The sequence below is a fragment of the Macaca nemestrina genome, chromosome 7 (genome assembly GCF_043159975.1).
Source record: "Macaca nemestrina isolate mMacNem1 chromosome 7, mMacNem.hap1, whole genome shotgun sequence".
In the NCBI taxonomy this organism is placed as follows: domain Eukaryota; kingdom Metazoa; phylum Chordata; class Mammalia; order Primates; family Cercopithecidae; genus Macaca; species Macaca nemestrina.
In genome coordinates this window covers 104749387-104771925 of record NC_092131.1, presented here as the reverse complement: position 1 = coordinate 104771925, position 22539 = coordinate 104749387, and the positions used below count along the sequence as shown (strand labels likewise).

General features: G+C 35.6%; 1 protein-coding gene and 1 long non-coding RNA gene across 5 annotated transcripts in view; one reads left to right on the top strand and one right to left on the bottom strand.

Annotated features, from left to right (window-relative positions):
- The window catches only part of LOC105488361 (AGBL carboxypeptidase 1), a 958121-nt gene that overhangs the window by 915207 nt on the left and 20375 nt on the right, over window positions 1-22539 (top strand). The window lies entirely within an intron of this gene.
- On the bottom strand, window positions 1520-22287 carry LOC105488362 (uncharacterized). Its single transcript, XR_011626184.1, has 4 exons — window positions 22034-22287; window positions 16314-16361; window positions 3942-4054; window positions 1520-2731 (listed from the first exon to the last, which is right to left on the bottom strand). It is a non-coding gene; the product is annotated as an uncharacterized lncRNA (long non-coding RNA).

Genomic DNA, 22539 nt, shown 5'->3' with positions numbered 1-22539 from the left:
AAAACCTTAACTCTCTGCCATGTCCCAGACCACAGTCAGTGAGGATACATGCATATGTATGTGCATATTCACCTTCATGTATGCACATAGGCAAGTATATTCATCAGTCTGCATGTGGGTGTTTCTGCACAAGCATATGTATGCATGTGACTATTTGCATGGGAATGTGTATGTGGGCATATGTGCATTTTAGTTTGTGTATTCATGTGTTGGTATATGTGGGTGTGGATATAAGGATAAATGTACATGTATATCTGCAGATATTTGTTAGTTGGTTGAATATGCACAGATTTCTGAATATGTCATCAGGGTGGAAGTGGGAAAAAGGAGAAAATGGATATAGAATGAAATTCTCTCTCATTGAACCTACAGTGGGAATTTAAGGAAACAGCGTGCTATTAACCAAATCAGGAGCTGGTCTACAGTCACCTCACTGAGGAATGTGGGAAGAACACATTTGAAATTAATTTAAACATCAGCAAAAATAGAGTTATTTGGACTCTGGATTTCATGTTGAATTTTCTCCAGCTACATGGGGCTTCCTTATAACTATAAGGAAGTTGGGTGGTAGGTCACTTTATTGGGAAGCTGCTTTATGGGGAAGGGTTGTATCCAGAATAAGCAAAATAAGAGTAAAAGATAAAGGCATGGGGAACCCAAAAGTCTACCCAATAACTCTAGTAGCTTATTCTGCCTTTCAATTGTGGAGGAAGTGGAGCCCAGACCAAGGCAGCATTGGAAATATTGGGTTAATCCTTTCCTTCTAGCTCTCAGAACAATCTCTGAATGAGATCCCAACATACTGGGAGGCAGGAAAAAGAAAGAAAGCCCAATTTCAATACAGGAATATTAATAATAGTAGCAAACACTTATATGGTACTTACTATGAGCAAGCACCATTCAAAGAGTTTTAAAAGTCATTATTGCTTATTGTTGTTATTTATGGATTGCCAATTGTATATGAGGCACTTCACTATGTGCATTAAAGATATGATTCCCTTCACATTTATTTTCATAACAACTGATTGCAGTCTATATTAATCAGTCAGTTTTACTAAGGCAGAAACTCAGGCTCAACGACATTAAGCTATGTGCTCAAAGTCACAGCGGTGGAGCCATGATTTGAATGCAGGCCTATTACAAATTGTCTTTATTTTCAGAGTTTGTTTTCTAAACTACAATCATGGTACCTAGGTTTGATTTGATAATGCAAAAGCAATATGTGACAGCTAATTCTTCTCTTTATCCTAGCAAGGGAAAACATTACAAAGCAACTTACAAAATTCAGCATGTTTCTACCACATTCAGTTTCCATATGCATATCAAATGGAAGTCAGCTGAAACTTTCCCCTAGATATCTGAACTGCAGAACAGTGTACAACTGGCCCTCCATATCTATGCGTTCTCCATCTTCAGTTTCAACCAACTGAGGTTTTAAAATGTTTGGAAAAAACATAATAAAATAATATACAAACAAATTCAATATATTTAACCACTATTTGCATATCACTTCCACTGCATTAGGTATTATAAGTAATCTAGAGATAATTTCAAGTATACAGGAGAATGTGTGTAGATGATATGCAAATAGTACACCATTTTATATAAGAGACTTTTGCATTCGTGAATTTTGGCATCTGCAGGGGTTCTGGAACAAATCCTGCAAGGATATTGAGGGACGACTCTACTTCAGGACAGTTCCAACCAAATTAGAATTTCAAGTATCCGAGATGAGCATGGCTCACTTCACCTATTAGCTCTTCCTGTTTGCAGACTTGGGACAACTGTACTGTAATACTTGGATGTAGACGAAACCTAGAGATGCTAGGAATCTTCAAACATGAGAGAAGTATGTTTCTTATGCCCTTATGTGAGTATGTTTCCATTAAGAGCTGTATTTTGTGACATGTGGTGAGGCAATAATTGCCATCTACTGTGTGTTTCCTTAGCACCATGGTCTAAACAACATACTATAGTAAGGGATGGCTTATTCATAAAGGTTACCAGTTGATATTAGTTCTAAATACTGCCTTGTTTATACTATTCCTACTAACCCAAGTATGTGGATATGGGGAGAGGGGACGTGCTTTTTAATTAAATAGTCAAAAACACAAAACACTGAGCTCTATGAGAAAGATAAAAGAAAAAAGAGGAATGGCTGCTATTCTAGCATCTAGTATGTTACTAAGTAAAATATATGATTTCTTCTCTTATTTGCATAACTTAAATAACTTAGGTAATTTGGTATCTGGAAACATTGCAGCTCCCTCTCTTCATTCTTTGGCCAGTTGAATTAACTAATTGATATGGTTAGGGTTTGTGTCCCCACCCAGATCTCATCTTGAATTGTAATCCTCATAATCCCCATAATCCCCATGTGTCAAGTGAAAATGGTTGAATCATGGAGGCAGTTTCTCCCATGATGTTCTCATGATAGTGAGTTCTCTGGAGATCTAACCGTTTTATAAGGGGTTCTTCCCACTTTGCTTGGCATTTCCCCTTCCTGCTGCCTTGTGAAGAAGGGATCTGCTTCTCCTTCACCTTCTGCCATGATTCTAAGTTTCCTGAGTCTTCCCCAGTCATACTGAACTGTGAGTCAATTAAACCTCTTTCCATTTACCCTGGATAAGACCGCAGAATCCATCTTAACACACTATGTCAGAAAGTCATGCCAAATAGATGATTATCACTCTGTGAGCCCTAGTTGCCAATTCTGTCATAGATTGTTGATCTGAGGAGAGAAGGAGAAAGAAGTTTCACAGATACAATATTTGGCATTCCTGAAATAGGACTAGCAATTTGCCCAACATACAACTAAGAGGTGAAATTCTAGTAGGTCTGAGGAAATGGTGGCACCTTTTGGTGCCATTCCAGACCAAGACATAGACTTCATCCAGGCTTGGATGATAAATGGTCTATTGCAGATAAAGATATGTATTTCAAACAAAGCATTTTTTTATTTACTGAAATTATTAAATTTATAACCTCTGATTTGAAAATAGGAATCTTATCCATTGCGCTTTTATCATATGGGCATTATTGTCAAGGCTATCTTTATATTACATTGATGCATCGAGCTTTTGGCCAGATACCATTAAATGTTTGACTTCTGAAACTCACTTGCATTTCTGATTTAATGATCACCACATATTTGCATATTTATTTGCTCTCCTTTCCTTATAGGGGGAGAATGTACTGATCATGCTAATGTGGCCATTCTGCTTTACAAAAGCTCTATTTCTCTCTTTCATTGTATGCTAATCTATTGCAAGTCTGATAATTTTCATTCTCTTAAAACTTAGTTTTTCACAATCTGACAAATAATTTTTCTGATTTTTTTTTCTGACAATGACAATCCAGAGTCTCAATAACCTTTGCCCAGAATCAACTTTCTTGAGTAATCATCTGTTTCTTTTATTATAATCTTGGTGTAAGCAGTATAGCTGGGTGGTTAAGAACAAATAATTTGGATCAGACAAACTGGATTTTTGCAACTTCTGGTTGTGTGACCTTTGGTGAATCTCAAAACCTCTTTAAGCCTCAGTTTTGGCATTTGTGTAAGAGTAGTATTGGTAGGTATTTGTGATACTGTAAGCTTGTTGTGAAGATTATATGAAATGATGAAAAGATATGGTCAGGGGTCCTGTTCATTAGCACTTGGTATCTATTAGTTGTTATTATTCCTTGTTTAAAATTCTAATGACATTAAATTGCTACATGAAGAGCATGGTGACATGTGAATAGTATCGTGTTCCTAATGATTTTATGCTCATGAGACCTAAACTTACTTTTGTGACTTAAAATTGCTACACCATCAACAGTTGAAGCTTCTTGATGGTGAGAAATCTATTTTATGTAGAATTACTTAAAAGGACATTTTAACTATAGCAGCAATTTCAACTGACTTCCTGTCATTTCCAAGTCACTCAGTGTCAGCCTACCTCCTCTTCAGGGAACGAATTCCTCCCAAGACTTCTCATGTCAGGTTGGCCTTGCATGATCAGAAAAAAATCACAGGTTGGCTGTCAATCATCCAAAAGCACATTTTCGGCACCTGAAAGGGCATAATGTTATGCTAACTACTGTACAAATTACGTTACACAGACATAGCCATAGTAATCTAGCAACTTCTACTCTCCAGGCAGAAGGAGAAAGGATCTTTGTGCTTAATAAAAAGTTACCACTTTTTATTAAGTGGTGCTGTGGTGAAAGGAGCATTCTTTTGTGCTAAGAGACCAGGCTTCCCCAGATTTGTCCTTCAGCAATGCATTTTACATTTCTGAATATGTTTCTTCATTGAAAAGCAGAATTATAAAATCTGCTTACCCTCAGCATTTAATCCTTTAAAAAGTTTGTAATGTGCCACGGATATATATATAAACTTTTCTGCAAAAAAAAGATGAGAAGAAAGATCAAAAGGAATAACAGCGAGTAAAAAAATAGTGATCAGAACAGAGAGGACGTGAGCAATACTAGCTAATTATGACTATCAGTTTTTGATTTCCACTCTGGGCCAGATCAAAAACATAATCTGAAGCAAGTTAGTTGGGGATATGGTGGAATTTACTCTATGTTGGCTAGAGGTAACAACGTAGTGAATTGATAGCAGAGAAACCACACTTCTGGGTGATTATTTTGAAGCTCCTGAGTGGAGATACAAAGCTGAATAATGTTGCAGGGGGATTATTGGAGCTTTTTCTTGGTGTTAGGGACTTTAGGGAAGGGGCTAAGAGGTCTCTAAAAGAAGTGGTTTTGGAGGACTCCTGGTATTCATTTCTCATTAGCTCTGAGGTTCTGGAGATAGGACCAACTAATCCTTCCCCCAACTTGCTGGAGCTTTTTTGAGAGGAGCAATAAGATAAAAAGTCCCACAGTGGTTTCCCATTGCTCTAAGGATACTGTATTAGTCTGTTCTCAAGCCGCTAATAATGACATACCAGAGACTGGGTAATTAATAAAGAATTGAGGTTTAATTGACTCACAGTTCCACATGGCTGGGGAGGTGTCACAAACATGGCAGAAAGTGAAGGAAGAGCAAAGTCACATCTTTCATGGTGGTAGGCAAGAGAGCATGTGCAGGGGCACTCCCCTTTATAAAACTATCAGATCTCATGAGACTTTTTCACTATCACCAGAAAAGCACGAGAAAGACCCATCCCCGTGATTCAATTACCTCCCACAGGGCCCCTCCCACGACACGTGGGAATTATGGGAGCTGCAGTTCAAGATGAGAATTGGGTAGGGACACAGTCAAGCCATATCAGATACAAAGTATTTCCCTTATTTTACAACTAAAGACCCTGTCTCCAAAAATTCCCATTGCTCTCCATGCTCCAACCTCATCGGCAAATATTTGCAGTGTTTCTAAAGCACAGTGTTTCCAGGCTCCCTCCTGACACAATGGACTTTTGCAAATGATGCTCCTTCTGTCTGAGAACCTCTTTCCTTATTTTTGCTTAATTGTCCCACACTCAACCTGTATCTTTCAGTTTAAATGTCAATTTTGCAGGAAAGCATCCTCTGGGTCTTCAAACTAAATATTATCGCAGTTATAAATTCTCAAGAACACCTGGTCAGTTCTTTTCCTAGAGAGCCAAAATGTTTGAAATCATGGAGTTTCTGCATGATTGTTTGGCCTGGCTATCCCATTAGGCTGCAAGCCCCATGACAGCAGAGGCAGTTTAACTTCCTACCTAATAAACTGTCTGCAGCTGCTCAGTAATGATTGCTGAGTATGTGAATGAATGAGTAAACAAGCAAAAAAACATACACTTTAAAATTACTATATTAGTTACACATATTCATTGCAGAAAGTTTTAAAATTATAAAAGTATGAATAGGATAAAAAATCTTAGCTCTATCACATAGGAAAAATCATTTATATTTTTATTATTTTACTTATTTATGTATTAATAAATATTATTTAAGATATTATAATTTATTCTAGTAATATATATGCTTATATATCTGTAGTATATATGTATGTATATGTGAATATGTATCCATGTGTAATTTTGGATGGTAGGGCATATATTGTTCGTAAGTTTTTTATTACAACTTAGAAATATATCATAAAAAAATTTTCAAGTCATTAGATGTTCTTTACCAAAATCATTTCTAATTGCTAAATAGCATTGCATTTGTTTGTTTCTGTCTCAAGTCCCAGTTTATTTAACTAAGCTTATTGTTGGCATTTGGACGATTTTAAATATTTTATTATAAACATGCTAGAATAAACAACTGTTTTGCTAAATTTTGCATGCCTTTTTCTTAGGATATATTTCTAAATGTGGCATTACTGAGTCTAATATTTTGATTCATACTGCCAAATTGTCTTTAAAAGGAATGTAATTCTAAAGCTCTCTTGCACTAGTGAGATGTAATACTCATCTCAACAATATTATTCCTATACTCCTTTTAAACACCTCAAAGTTGATAGACAAAATTTGTAGTTTTTAAAAATTTGTATCTTTTTATTACAAATAGAGTTGAATTTATACATAAACACAGATTGATATGTTCATATATTTATTCATATGTATGCATATTCACCAACTTAAAAACAACTTTTTTGTTTATATCGTGTATGGATCTGTTGTTGTCTTCACTCAAGATGTTTGTCTTACTTCTTAGTGATTTATAAATGTCTTCATGTATGTTTCAAAGATACTTATATTACATTTTCAGCATGTTATATTTTCTGAATTTGTTGATGCCTTTTAATTTTGACTCATCGTTTTGCCGTAAAGTGACACATTTTAATATAATGAAAGTTACATCTTCTTTCATTGTTCTCTTCAGGTATTTTATATTCTGTGTGTTTGCATTTTACATCTTATATAAAGATTTCATATTTCTGTTGCTATAAGTTATGAGGTAACATTTTCCATTTTTTTCTCCAAATAAATTTTCAGTTGTTCCATCAAATATCACTTATATAAAAATTTATTTTTTTCATATGCCACTCATAACACATAGCAATTCTTATATATATTTGACTTTGGCATTGGATTTTGTATGCAGTTTTAACCATCTACTAAGCTAATAGAAAACTACTTTATTAATTTTATAATACATTGTAATGTATGGTAAGTTCCTTATTGTTCCTTTTTCTTTATTAAAGCTTTTTTCTTTTGCTATTTTGATACATTTATTTTTATAGATAAAAAGAACTCATCAAATATCATTGGATTGTCATTGCACATTAAAATTAGAGATTAATTCATGTCTTTATTCAAATCTTTTTATATACTGTAAAAAAGCTGTTTATTTTCCTTAACTCCAATATAATATTTGTCAAGTTCATTCTTAAGCATTATATTTCCATTATTGAAATTATAGATGAGATTTATTTCTTGTCATTACATTTTTCTGACTTGTTATTACAATGATAGGAAAATTATTGGGTTTTACGAATTTAGTATGTAATTAATTACTTAAGTCTACTAAATTTTATTTTCTTGCAAATGATTATGAATTTGCATCCTACTTTTGTATGATTATTTCTGATGTTATTTTATCTTCTTATTGCTTACTTGAAAACTTTTAGATCGATATTGACTAATGAATAAGCAAATATGTCTTAACTTTCAAATTTAAGGGGAATACCTCTTTAGCTTGTTTATTTAGTTGATTCTGGGGCCCCAGAATAATCATTCTATTCCTGAATTACTAAGGATATTTAAAATAAAATAAGGATATTTAAATAAAATATTTAAAGAAATGTTACATTTTATCAAAATTATCTTCTAAGCTATCATGTTTCTAAGACTATCATGTAGTCCTTTATAAATTTTTTTTTGGATAAAAGCAGTATTATTTTGAACTAATGTTAACTTTTCTAATACAGTTAAAACCATCTATAAGTAATTCCATCAGCCAAATTCAGAGACTATTACCAAACCACTATTGGCTGTTTACTTTACCTGTAAGTCAACACACACTTAGGTTGAAATTTTCATATCTGAAATGCCATATACAGTCTTACAACAAGACTAAAAAACAATATAGTAACGTTCAGAGAATGAAAGTAGATCTTCCTAGTTAGGGGAATAGGGTCAATGGAATTGACCAGATAGAGAGCACAAAGCGATTGTAAGTTTCAGTTAGGGCACACATATTAGTGATGGTCATAAATATTCACAAGTTTTAAAAGTAGGAGGCAGACTGAATTTAGCAATGAAGATTTAGACAAATAGCTTCTGGGAAATGTCTATGAGCTGCAGAGCCTGACTTACAAAGCTGGGGGTTTAAGGACTCGTGCAGTCCCTACAGCAAGGTAAAACAAGTAGTGCTCCTTAACAGAAAATGAGTGACTCAGAAAACTGATGTAGGACCAAAATATAAACCAGCTCAGAACCCTAACCCCACAAAAGGATGCCGGGTGAAGGAGTGAACATGTGGTTACTGAAGCCCTCAGAATCAGGTCACATTAGCACCTCTGGGGTCAAGTTGTGAGCCGGGCAGTAGGGAAGAACTTAGAGATAAGCTCTAGGTCACTGCAGTTCATCTAAAAGAACAAATAATATTAAGGCCTCTCAGACTGGCAAGATATGGAGCCTCTTACTACATCTTGTCATCAGCCTATTTTCTTCTTGGAAATAAATCTGAACTTACATAGCCCAGTGGACCCAGTCGGAGGAACCCGTAAGAGCTGGAGAATTGAGGCAGAAAGCTGACAGAAATCATTTAATGAGTTCTTGCTTTTCAAATTCACACTCAAACTGAAGGAGACATTAACATGTCTGTACTGAGCATTCTGGAACTGGTGCAGGCACAGGCTTCAGAAAACCTTTATCCTATTCGTTGGCATGACACAGTGTGAAGAGGTAAATCCTACTTGTAATGCTTGGTGATGCTTTCATCTAATCTGTCATTAAAACTTAACTATTTCTATATATTTTGGTCACTTGTCCTTAAAGTATTAAAATGCTAAAAATGTGTGTATCTGAGCAATTAAAATGTAAATCATGAAGAATAAGCCGTTCTTTAAGAAAAATCCATTATGACAATTTGGGAAATACAGGGCAATATTGAAAATGCAAACAGAAATACGGGTGTACGTTATTTCAAATACAATAACTATCCTCAATTATAATTTAAATTTGTTTCCCCCAATATCCTAAAATCACAGTTATCTTACTATATTTAATATATGATACAATTTAAGAGTCGTTATATATTCATGATTATTTGAAAACACACAGGTAAGTGAGCCAATAATTAAAAGCAATGTAGAGGCACTTTCTTGAAGAACTTGAAACAATATTAGAGTGAAGGACCCCCCTTGGCCCCATCCCATACACATCTCACTTCTTCCCTCTCCCATCCCATACCAACAGAGAGAAATCCACCAAGTGATTTTTACTGGGATCCATTAACAGACTTTTTAACAGGTGAGAGCAATTTCTCACTTTCTTTTCCCTTCCTCTCCCCTAATGCCCTTATCTCCAAATATGGCCTGAGAAATTGTTGGGATTGAAATCTAAGAAGGAGCTTCTTAAAAGAAAAAAAAACCTTTGTCATCTTATTTGATTTTAACCTCAATCCTGAATTTTTCACTCTCCTAGAGCAACTCAACTCAGTAATCAGTACCTAGTTTTAAATCAGAAGTATAGTTTAAGCCATTGATTTTATCCAATATTCTTTGAATAATTGGTTGGTACAAGAATTTCACCACCTGTTTATAGATAGTGGCCAGAAGTTAGAGCTGCCTGCTGATTGCTTTTTTCTATGTTATTGTGATTTTAAACTATATTTAATGTTCTATTTGAATGGGAGATTTTGCCACCTGGGGGAGTATTCCAAAAAATAGCATTGGCTGCTGTGTATATGAATGTCAGAGTCAGATTCATACTGCAAAGGGGTTGCAGAATTCGTGAGTGGCAAACGGCTCAGAGAATTCTGTGAAAGCATCTTCCCTGGGAAGTCTAATCCTCTGTCAATGATACTTAAAAAGTAACTTCCATTCCTCCTCTGAGGAAATCGTAAACTTCTCTCCTACGTTGTGGGCTGCAGCAGAGATATTAGAGAAATTTCTGAGAAAATATGCCTCCTTCATTTGTCTCATAAATGGACAAAAACATAGATTCCACCAGTCACACACAATAATGATATCATACTAAAGAGAGTCTTGCATCATGTTTTTTCATTAAATATGGAGTTCTCATTCATGTCTCTTAATATTTTAAAAGCTCAAATTATATATTATTTTAAAACCACAATGATTATATGAATATAATTAATTTCATGATCATTGAAGCTTTAGCTACTAAATATTATGAATAGTGCTTCAAAAACACCCCCTTTTTTTTTTCTTTTTTTTTTTTTTTGAGACAGAGTCTTGCTCTGTCGCCCAGGCTGGAGTGCAGTGGTGTGATCTCGGCTCACGACTGCCCCGGGTCCAAGCAATTCTCTTGTCTCAGACTCCTGAGTAGCTGGGACTACAGGCACATGCTGCCATGCCTAGCTAACTTTTGTATTTTCAGTAGAAATGGAGTTTCACCATACTGGTCAGGCTTGTCTCGAACTCCTGACCTCAGGTGATAACACCCACTTCAGCCTCCTAAAGTGCTGGGATTACAAAGACATTCTTATAAGTGTACTTTTGTTCACATCTCTTACTATCTCCTTAGTGAATATTCCACAATATTAATTATTTAAACAGAATGTATGAATATTTTAAATTTATTAGTATATTTTAATCATGTGCTTTCAGAAATAATTTATCAATTTTCGTTCTCATTAGTTGCATCGTAGAGTCTCATTCTTACTGCAGTCTGTGCAACACCATGGTCATTGTTTTTCAAACTTTGCCTGTTTGATGGACAGAAAAGCTAATTTTTGTTTAATTCGAATTTCATTAATTACTTATAAGAAATGTCTTTATATGTTTCTCAGCTCTTTGTCACTATTGTATGAGTCATGATCTTTGTCCGTGTATCTGCTTGGTTTCTCTCCTTGACTTGTGTTTTTTACATAGTTCTAGTGTAAACCTTTGACATAGATTTTGATTGTTATTCATCACAGAAATGCAGGATGCTTTTGAAACTTTTAATACAGTTGCACCTTTTTTTGAGTTTGAAATGATGGTCCTTGCTTGATTTAAATAGTTTTTTCTTTGAATGCCTATGACCAAAGTATCTCCCTGTTAAGCCAGCTTGTAGGCCCAGAAAAATGAAAGTTGCCTTGGGACAAAGGTCAACAGTAGGCTATGAGTAGTTAAGTTTCTGAGGAGTCAAAAGTTATACAAGCATTTTTAACCAAATGGGAAGTGGCACCCCTGATCTTCATGCTGTTCAAGGATCAGCTGTATATTCTTGAGAACCTGTGAGAGAGTTTGTCTAGATCAGAATATGCCCATTTTTTAGTTGGCTGGAATTTGCTTTTCAGAGTGGTTCTACACATTTAAATTTCCATTTTTCATCATAATTTACTATTATCACACCTTTTTTTGTTTTGTTTTTGTTTTGTTTTGGTTGTGATAATTGGTGTCTTACTATGGTTTTAATTAGTATTTCCATGATTACTATTGAGTTGACCTTCTTTTTGTATGTATATTGATCTTCATATTTCCTCTTCTTCAAATTGCTTACTAACATATCTTGCTTAATATTTATTGCAGTGTTTATTTTTTCTTATTGATTTGCAAGATTTTCTATTATAATTGGTATATTAATCTTTGTCACTTATATGCATGGCTACTGTCATCTCCCAGACCATGGCTAATCTGTTTCTTATTATGAAATATTTCATTTGCACAAAGAACATATATGATGAGTATATAAGGCTTGAAATATAATAAAACAAAAATCCTTATGCCAAACACTTACATTATTACCTGGTGATGAAATATCACAACACCTCTGAAGGTCTCTGGATGTTCTTTTGTCTTTCCTGACTATGATAACCCCTCTTTTGAATTTTTAAAAACTCAGCTTTACTCAGATGTAATTATGTGCAATAAGTGCATACATTTTAAGTATATGGTTTGATATCTTTTGACAAGTATATATGCCCATAATCAAGACAGAGAACACAGCTTGTTACCTCCAAAAAGTTCCCATGCGTTCTTTTGCAAGTAGTCTCTTTCCTAATCCCCAGCCTCAAACAACCAGTATCAGCTGTCAATATAGGTTAGTCTTGAGTGTTCTAGAATGTTATATAAATATAATCATACATTATACAAAAGTACTTGGTGTCTCTGGCTTGTTTTGTGCAATATAGTGCTTTGAGATTTATCCATGTTGTTGTGTACATAGGTAGTTCTTTTTGGGTTCTGATTAGTATTCCACTGTATGCAACAGTTTGCATACCCACTCTTCTGTTGCTGGACAATTGAATTGTTTCTTATTAATTTGGATCCTAAAATATTTATACATAAATATAGGCATATGCTTTATATGGGCATATCATTTTATTTCTCTTGGGTAAGTACCCCGGGAGAAATTGTTGGGTTGTATGGTAAGTCCTATGTTTAACTTTAAAACATTCCTAATGTGTTAGTACTCATGTACATTCCCACCAGAAATGTAGGGATGTTTCAGATAATCCACATTCATTAGGTAGGCTTAGTTCAAAGTTTTAATTTTAGCTACTATTATTTAAATAGATATTTATTGAGGACTAATGATGTTCAATATCTTTTTATATACTTATTGGTCATTCATATATCTTCTTGGAAATGTGTCTATTGACATATTTTGTCAATTTTTTCAAAGTAGATTGATTTCTTTTTCTTTTCCCTTTTTTTTTCCTTTTTTTTTTTTTTTTTTTTTTTTTTTTGAGACGGAGTCTCACTCTGTCACCCAGGCTGGAGTGCAGTGGCATGATCTCGGCTGACTACAACCTCCGCCACCAGAGTTCGAGCGATTCTCCTGCCTCAGCCTCCCGAGTAGCTGGGATTGCAGGTGCCTGCCACTGCACCTGGCTAATTTTTGTATTTTTAGTAGAGATGGGGTTTCACCATCTTGGCCAGGCTGGTCTTGAACACCTGACCTCATGATCCACTCACCTCAGCCTCCCAAAGTGCTGGGATTACAGGCATGAGCCACCGCACCCAGTCTGTTTTCTTTTTATGATTGAGTTAAAAATGTCCTTCATATAGTTGGGAGACAAGACCTCTCTCATATACATAGAGGTGCAATACTTTTCCCAGTTAGTGGCTTGCTTTTTTATTTTAATGGTGTCATTAAAAAAAAAAATCCATTTACAGTTCACAATGCAATGAGTTTTGACAGATACAAACACTAGTTAAACCGCCACCACAATATATACAAAATACTTCCATCCCTGCCTTCACTCCTGGCTGGTCACAGACAACTGATGATCTGCCTTCTGTCAAAATAGGTCAGTTTGCATTTTCTAGCTTTTTCAATTTATAAATTGAAACATAAAGTTTTTATTTTTGACTTCTTTTACTCAGCATAATGATTCATTCATGGAGATCCATCTATGCGGTTGCATGTTTTAGTAGTATCCTAATTTTATTGCAAAATAGTATTACATTGTGTAGATATGCTACATTGTGTTTTTCCATTCTCTTAGTGATGGGAATTTGGATTATAGCTGGTTTTTGCTTATTGTGAATAAAACCTCTATGGACATTCATGTACAATGCTTTGTGCAGGCATCTATTTTCATTCCTTTTGGGTAAATATCTGGTAATGAAATGTCTGGTTCATACGGTAGGTTATGTTTAACTTAATCAGGAACTGCCTAATGATTTCCTCATAGTTGTATCATTTTATGCCCCTACCAGCAATGTATGAGAATTTCAGTTGCTTTATATCTCATCAGCATTTGGCATCATCAGCTTTTTTAATTTTAGCATGGTAATGTGTATGCAGTGACATCGTATTATGATTTTAATTTGCTTTCCCCTGATGACTAATGCTGCTAAGCAGCTTTTCATATGCTTATTTGCCATCCTTAAAACTTCTTTGGTGATGTGTCAATTCAAGATTTTACCCATTTTGCATTGTTTGTGTTCTCATTTAGGATTTGTAAAAATTTTTTGTTCCAGTTTTTTTTTTTATCAGATAAGTGTTGTGCCAATATTTTCTTCCACTCTGTGACTTACCTTCTCATTGTCCCAGTGGTGGTATTCAAAGGAAAAATGATTTTAATGTAATGAAGTCCAACTTATTAACATTTTCTTTTATGGTTTATATTGTTGCTGTTGTATCTAAACTATAAATATTTCCGTATTTATTTCTAAGAGTTTTATAGTTTTAGCTTTTGTATTTAGTCCCATGTTCCATTTTGAGTTCACTTTTGTATGCAATGTGAATTGTCAAAGTTTATCTTTTTTTCATATGGATATCAATTTTTTTTTTTTTTTTTTTTTTTTTTTTTTTTTTTTGAGACAGAGTTTCCCTCTTTTGCCCAGGCAGGAGTGAACTGGCAGGATCCTGGCTCACTGCAACCTCTGTCCCCCGGTTTCAAGCCATTCTCCTGTCTCAGACTCCCAAGTATCTGGGATTATAGGCAACCACCACCACACCCAGCTAATTTTTGTATTTTTAGTAGAGAAGGGGTTTCACCATGTTGGCCAGGCTCGTCTCGAAACCCTGACCTCAGGTGATCCACCCGCTTCGGCCTCCCAAAGTGCTAGGATCACAGGCGTGAGCCACCGCACCCGGCCGGGATATCAATTGTTAGAGTACCATCTGTAAAGAATCAAATAAAAAAACGTTTATTTATTCTGTTGTCTAGGTAAAATTTATAAAAACAATTGATATGTGGGTATCTATTTCTGGACTCCCAGCTTGTTATAACTATATACATATATATCTACACACACATATACACACACACTACTGTACTTTCTTGACTACTTTATAATACATTTTGAAGTCAGATAGTCTTTCAACTTCTTTTTCACACTTGTTGTAGTCGTTATATAGCCTTTTCATGTCATATACATCTTAGAATCAGCTTATCCATTTCTACAAAAATGATAGTAATAATAACAATAGCAAAAAGAAGAACGAGGAGGAGGAAAAAGGGGAGGAAGATGTAGAGGAGTAGTATGTCTGCTGCGTTTGAGACTGGGCTTGTGTCGAATCTATAGATCAGTTTGAGAGAACAGATACCTTAATAATATTAATGTTCAATAGATGAACATTGTACATCTCTTCATTTATTTGTGTTTAATTTATTTTATTAATGCTTGGTAATTTGCAGTGTCCAAATCTTGTACCTATTTTGTTAAATTTACATTTAAGTGTTTTCTGTTTTGTTGACCTCATTGTCAACGGTGTTACTGCATTAAATTTACAATTGTTATTGTTAGTATATAAAAAGACAATTGATTTTTGTATATTGTTTTGCATACATAAGTGTATCTAGTAGTTCTAAAAACTTCTAAAAACCTTTTAGGTAGATGTTTTAGAATTTTCTATATTCATGATTTATCAACTACAAATAAGAGTTTATTTCCAAATCGTATGCCTTTCATTTATTTGCTCGACTTACTGCACTGGTCAAGTCCTCCTTTTACATTATTAAACAAAAGTGGTGAAATTTGGTTGTTTGTAAATAGTTTTATCAGGTTGAGAAAGTTTCCTTTCCATTTCTTTTACTATTTTGTTAATAGTTTCTATCATTAATAGGTGTTGGAATTTATCAAATGTTTTCTCTGCATCCAATGATATAATCGTGTTTCCTCTCCTTTATTCATAACTACGGTACCACACATTCCTGACAATGATAATCACTCTTAATTTTTTCAGATTCTTGGACCACCCTATATTTTAACACACATTATGTATATTTTAATAAGAAATATATTACAAATATTTATATGTTTCTGGCCTTATGTTGCTGGTATCCTACTATATATATATCCTATTAAAATTTGTTTTTCCCACTCAATAACGTTTTTAAAATCCATCTGTCATAATATGTGACACTGTGGTTTATTTTCACCAATCTGTGCCATTCATTTCTGTGAACATTACAGATTAAAATCATCCAATTTCCTATCAAAGCATATTTGGTTTGCTTACCACTTTTTTGCCATTACAAACTTTTTCAAGAGGAACCTTCTTCTGCATGTCTCCCAGTGAGTATGTTAGTTTCCTGACTGTACATTCCTGAGGGGGGGATTGCTGGATAAAATACCCTGCATGTGACTACCCTGGGACTAGACAAAGAGAAAGTAAACCTGCAGGCCAACAACAAAAATACAACCTACCCTTCAGCTTTGTAAGACAATGCCAACTTCTTTTCCAAACTAGTTGTAGCAAATTACATTCACACAAATGAATACGCTTACTGGTTGTTCCGTATGTATACAATTCAGTACTTACCATCTGCCAGTAGATGTTGATCTCAGTTTGGTGGATCCCTTTGTGGTTCTGTTGGTAAATATACACCAAGGTTTAATTGGTAAATGTCTTGCCTGTTGTTGATTCCTGTTTCTATTCTTTAAAATACCTATTCATATCATTTTGAGGTACACTGCAATGATATTACATTTTATAGATTTGAGAAGTATATTTTTATAATTGTGTGGAGACCTATTAAAAAACAATTTGCTTTTACCTTTCTTAATGCTATTACATAAGGATTTATCACCTTCTCTTTGTATTTCTGTTGTCAGATTTATCTCAAAGTTATTCAGTTCTTAATATTTTGGCAATGCAAATAGTATGTTCAAATTATACTTTGTAACTGTGTATTGCTAGTGTATAAGAACTCACTTTATTTCAAATTTTGGTCTTATGTTTAGAAATCAAGTGATACATTTCGATGATTAATTTTAGTAGTTTGATTATGGATTCCCATGCTTCTTTTACATGAATATTAATATCATCCCAGAATTGACAGGGTATTTTTTTGTCCCATTTATTACAAGTATTTATTCATTTTATTTTTCTTACTTTAATGGCTAGGACTTTGAATAAAATATTGAGTGAAAATGGTGATTGCCAATATACTTATTTGTCTCTGATTTCCTTCCTCCCTCCCTTTTATTTTTAAGATCAGAGTCTTGCTCTATTGCCCACGCTGGAGTGCAATGGTGTGAACATAGCTAACTGCAGCTTTGATCCTCCTGCTTCAAATGATCCTCCTGCTTCAGCCTCTCACGTAGCTGGGACTACACGTGTTTGCCACCAAGTCTAGTTTTTATTTCTTATAGAGATAGGGTTTCACTATGTTGCCTGGGCTGGTCTCCAGCTTTGGACCTCAAGTTATCCTCTTAACTTAGCCTCCCAAAGTGCTGGGATTACAGGCATGAGCCACCACACCCAGCCCTCATTTATGATTTTTAAATCATTGCTTCTAAGCTTTTACTGTAAAGTCTGATGGATTTTTGGTAGATCATCTTCATTAGGTTAGTAGCGTTTCCTTCTAGTCTGTGTATAAGTGTTTTATTATTATTATTATTAAATAATTGCTAAATTTTTTCAACTGCTTTTTTCCCCTTCTCTTTAAGAGATAATAAGGATTCCCCCTTTTAATCTGCTAAGATGGGAAATGATTAAAATGTTTTCTAAAATTAGGCCAACATTAAATTTGTTTATTAATTGCCCACTTCGTGCTGGGTGTTCTGCTAGCATCTGAGAAGTATGTAGCAATGATTAAAGTAAGAATAGTGATAAAGTTTTTATTATATTTTTTAAAACTAAGTAAATAAATAATATGACATATGACAATGTTTTGAATAAAAATGGAACAAGATAGAGATTGGTAGCTACTATTTTAAAGAATATGTTTAAGAATGTTCTATCTGATCAAAATGACATTTAGGCAGGCATCAGAAGGAAGTGAGAAAATGAGCTATATGGACACATGCAGGAAGCACTCTCCAGGCAATGGAATTGGCAAGTGCAAAGGCCCTGTTGCAAAAATAAGTTGGTCAGAATGGTGAAGGGATGGCAAGTAACAGTGTAAGTGGGGTTCTACAAAGTCAAAAACACAGCAGCATGTCTGACCAGACAAGTTCTAAATAATCAGATGCTTCATTCCAGGGTCTTGGGGGCCATGGCTAGAACTTTGGAGTTTTATTCTGAAGCAGATAAAACTCGGAGAGCATGACTTATTTTTTAATAGGATCCTCTGGCTTATTTGTGGAAGATAGAGTATAAGAGAGCAAAATTACAAGCAAACTAATGGTTAGAGGGCTCTTGTGTAACTCCAGATGAGAGAGGATAGGGGCTTGGTCAAGTAAGAAAAGTTTGGGGCCGGGCACCGTGGCTCACTCCTGTAATCCCAGCACTTTGGGAGGCTGAGGCAGGTGGATCACCTGAGGTCAGGAGTTCGAGACCAGCCTGACCAACAAGGTGAAACCCTGTCTCTACTAAAAATACAAAAATTAGCTGGGTGTGGTTGTAGGTGCCTGTAGTCCCAGCTACCTGGAAGAGAGGCTAAGATAGGAGAACTGCTTGAACCCAGGGGGCAGAGGTTGCAGTGAGCCGAGATCATGCCACTGCACTCCAGCCTGGGCAATGGAGCGAGATTCCATCTCAAAAAAAAAAAAAAAAAAAGAAAGGTTTGGATTCTGGACAAATGGAGAATATCCATACTGACAACAAATACTTTTATAGCACTTACTATCTGCCAGGCACTCTTCTAAGAGTTTTATAAATATGTACCCATTTTACAGCTTCAACAGGTAGATACTATTATTACCACCATTTTATATGGAGAAACTGAGGTACAGAGAGGTAAAATACCTGCACATGTTTGAAGAGTCTCAGGGAGTTAGATTGGAGGCCAGGAACATCAAACAAGGTCTACCTCTGAAGGTGGTTCAAGGTCACCAGGAGCAAGGACAGGGAGGGAGAGTCCTTGGCATACGGAAACTCAGAAGCGGGAGGTTTACAGGCTGTCTGGGGCCTCACTTTAGAATAGCATGAATGCTTTACCTGGCTATGATTCTAGGGTGTGTTTCTTAGGATAGAAATCTCCACCCTGGCTGTGGATACAAGAGGATTCTGTTATTGGTAATAGTGAAGGAGGGGTAGGATTATGTAATTTATTCTTTTGTTACTGTTAGCATTACATTTTAAAAGAGTACCTAGGCTCTCTGATCCTGAGAGCTGCAATGTAGTTTTTTATAATAGACAAAAAAGAGAAAGAAGTAGAGTGTCTAGCATTCTTGCTATCTTCTCCCATGATCAGTCCTTAATACTGGATCTGAATTTTCTCTGGCTAAATGATACAAAAGTCTTTTTCTTCTTATTTTTTGTTCATTTGTTTGTTTGTTGAAATGAAGCTCTGCGCATTCTTAGTGTGATGGCACAGAATACCAACTCATTTTTCCTTGCATAAAACTGTCAACCATATGTCTCTAAAATTCACTCAGCATCTGAACTGCTTACATACATTTGCCCATTTCCATAATTTTCCCAAAAGTGAAGTTCTTCAGGCCCTTTAAGTACTTTTTATTCATTTCAGTTTTATGTTTAGTTATTTTTGTTTTGGTTTGCAAATTGCTTAGGAAACCAAAATATGAGAGATCGAGTGAAAGCAGAAAGTACAAAAGAAAATATTGTGTGTTTGTACATTTACAAAACTTCATACATACCTATTTACATATATGTATGCATTAAAATATTCATATGTCATATATAATATACTATATGTGTACACATATGTGTGTACATGTGCATATATTTATATTATGTTATTACTATTTCTAATGTATATAATTGCATACAATATCACATATTTTGTGATTTTATGTATTCTAATATATGATGCAATATATGTTGTATACAAAATTAAGAATTTTTCAAAGTCATAGAGAGCATATATTGGAGAGCCAGATACCTGGATCTTGGTGTATAATTATGATTTTTGGTACCCAGAGATAACTGGTTGGTAGGCTGAAAAATCAAGTCTAAGTATTCAGAAAGGACTAGGTCAGAATGTAAAACAGACAAATCCAAGCGTTGGTGCTTCAGATTAATCAACATACAAATACTTACAAAACACCTGTCATGGGTAGAGAACAATGGCAGGTGCTGTGTTGTGAGGGAGTAAACAGTGTTATAACAAATGCCGCTCGCTCTGCAGGAGTTCACATTAAAGATAGCGTAATAAGATACCTACATGTCATTACAAACCAAAGCAATGCAGGATAAAATCCATAAGGATGATCTAGACAATTAGATAATTTCAGAGAAAGGAGAATGACTTGACTGAGGGACCAGGGAGGGCTCTGAGGAGGAATTAGGATTTGAGCCTGGATGTGAATACTGTCTGTTATACACAGGTAGAGAGGGACAGGGATGCCTGCCTATGAGCACTTGTGTCAGTTCTCTCTGCCTTTAGGCCACAGCACTGTGTATGGTTTCCTCACACATTCTGGTCAATAGAAATTCCCTCAGTAATCACCAAGGATGCCCAAAATCTCAACCTCAGCTTTACTTCTTCCAAGGACTTGGAATCAAGCTTTTCCTGAAAAGGTTGTATTAGCTGGGGATAGACTAAGGCTGTCAACTTTGTCTTTCTCTGTATCTTCCCTATACCAGGTACATAGTAGATACTGTTGGTCTGCTTTTGTGCTGCTGTAAAGGAATACCTGAGGCCGGACAGTTTATAAGGAAAAGAGGTTTAATTGGCTCCTAGTTCTACAGGCTGTACAGGAAGCATGGTGCTGGCCTCTGCTTGGCTTCTGGTGAAGCCTCAAGGAACCTCTACTCATGGCAGAAGGGGTAGTAGGAGAAGGCGTGTCACATGGCAAGAGTGAACAAGGGGATGGAGCACATGGCACACTCTTTTAAACCACCAGATCTCATGTGCTCTCAGAGCGAGAGCTCACTCATTACTGCCGGGAGGACACCAAGCCATTCATGAGGAATCTGCCCCCATGACAAAAACGCCTCCCACCAAGCCTCAGCTCCAACATTGGGGATTACATTTCAACATGAGGTTTGGAGGGAAACATCCGAACTGTATAAGATACTTAGCAAATGTTTAGTTAATGAAAAAATACATTCCCATTTAACTTGAAATCTTTAGAATTGCACGCTCCATCTCTAGTAAGCCACATAGTTTGATCTATTGCACTGAACACAGTACTAGATACATTACTAAAATTATTTCTCAGTGACCAGCTATTCGCTGGAACCAGAATCCCTTCCTAATTGCAGTCTTATTGGCTAGGTATTGGCACTGCATTTAGCTTAAGTGTCGCCTCCTTCATCAGGGTGCACTGCCATAAATGGACAGATGGCCATGGGTTCAGGGCTGCTGTTTCCCTGAGTCTGAGTGTTTCTTGCCAACCAGGATTGCAAGGAAGTCTGGATTTTTTTTTTTTTTTGTAATTATTTTCATCTCCATGCCTAATGCTAAGCCTACTCAATATCAAAAATGCCTAAACTGCTAAATATGACACAATGGCTATCTGGTGCATACTAAAAGATAACTTCAGTTCCTAGCTTGGTTTTTCAAAGCTATCATTATCAAGTCATAGTTTCCTTGTGGGTGACTGTTTTAAATGGCAGGAATGACTTGAGCTATGCAAAGAGACGTGAGCATCTCCAAAATGTCTCAAGTGTGGTGAGTGTGTGGAAGAGAAATTTGAATAAAGCAGAGGTCCTCAATCTAACTGGAATCAACACTTCCCATTTATGACCAATATTTGTCATTTCTCCTTTATTATCCTAAAATAAAAAGCAAAGGTGATATAATATTTGACATAAATAGTTTCAGAGTATCAATATTGTCCTCTAACAGTAATACAAAAGGAAAGTATAATAAACTGCTACAAATTAAATTTGTGACTGATCAGAGACAGTTCACTTAATACATACTGTCCTAAGCAGCCGGATCCTTACTTTTCTCCTTGGAACACCAGTTTATTCCTAAGGTATTTTCTACATCAACTCTTGTTTTCCTTTTAGCCCTATATTCGAAACTTCTATTGAATACCAGCTACACACCAGACACTGTGATAGGCAATAATATAAGAATTAATATCTCCCACACGGCTGATATGGAAACCAACAAGTTAACCCAGTTTTCCTAGGCTGTATTATGAATAGGCAGTTGAACAAAGTTTCAAAAGCAAATATACCTGTTATTTCTGCTGTCACAAATATGAAAGCAGTTGTGGGTGAGGTAGTCACTGGCAGGGAGTCTGAGGGAGGTTTCTGAGGGGCGGGGTTGGTGTTGTCTTTCTCACGTGGTTGGTTATATGAGTATGCTCCGTTGGTTGAAGTTCAGTGAGTTTCACACTTACGATTTGTGCTATGTGAACTTTTCTTTATGTATGTTGTTCTTCAATAAAAGCTCACTCCAAGGGCAGGGAAAGAAGCAAATCTATCTAAATCTAACAGTTTCCTTTGCCTGAAGCCAGATTTCAATGAATCTCCACTTCAAATGTCAGATCCCCTTCTTAGTATGCTTTTTGTCATTTTATTAGCACCGGCCTGCTTTGCAAGGATAGCTCTTCAGACCCTTCTTTACTGAGAGCTCTTGGCAGAAACCAGGACTCCTCTCGAGGGGTAGGGATAAGAGGAATTAGAGATATTCATCCAAATCTGAGTTCTACAGGGGACCCTTTCCCATCCTGCCAAACCG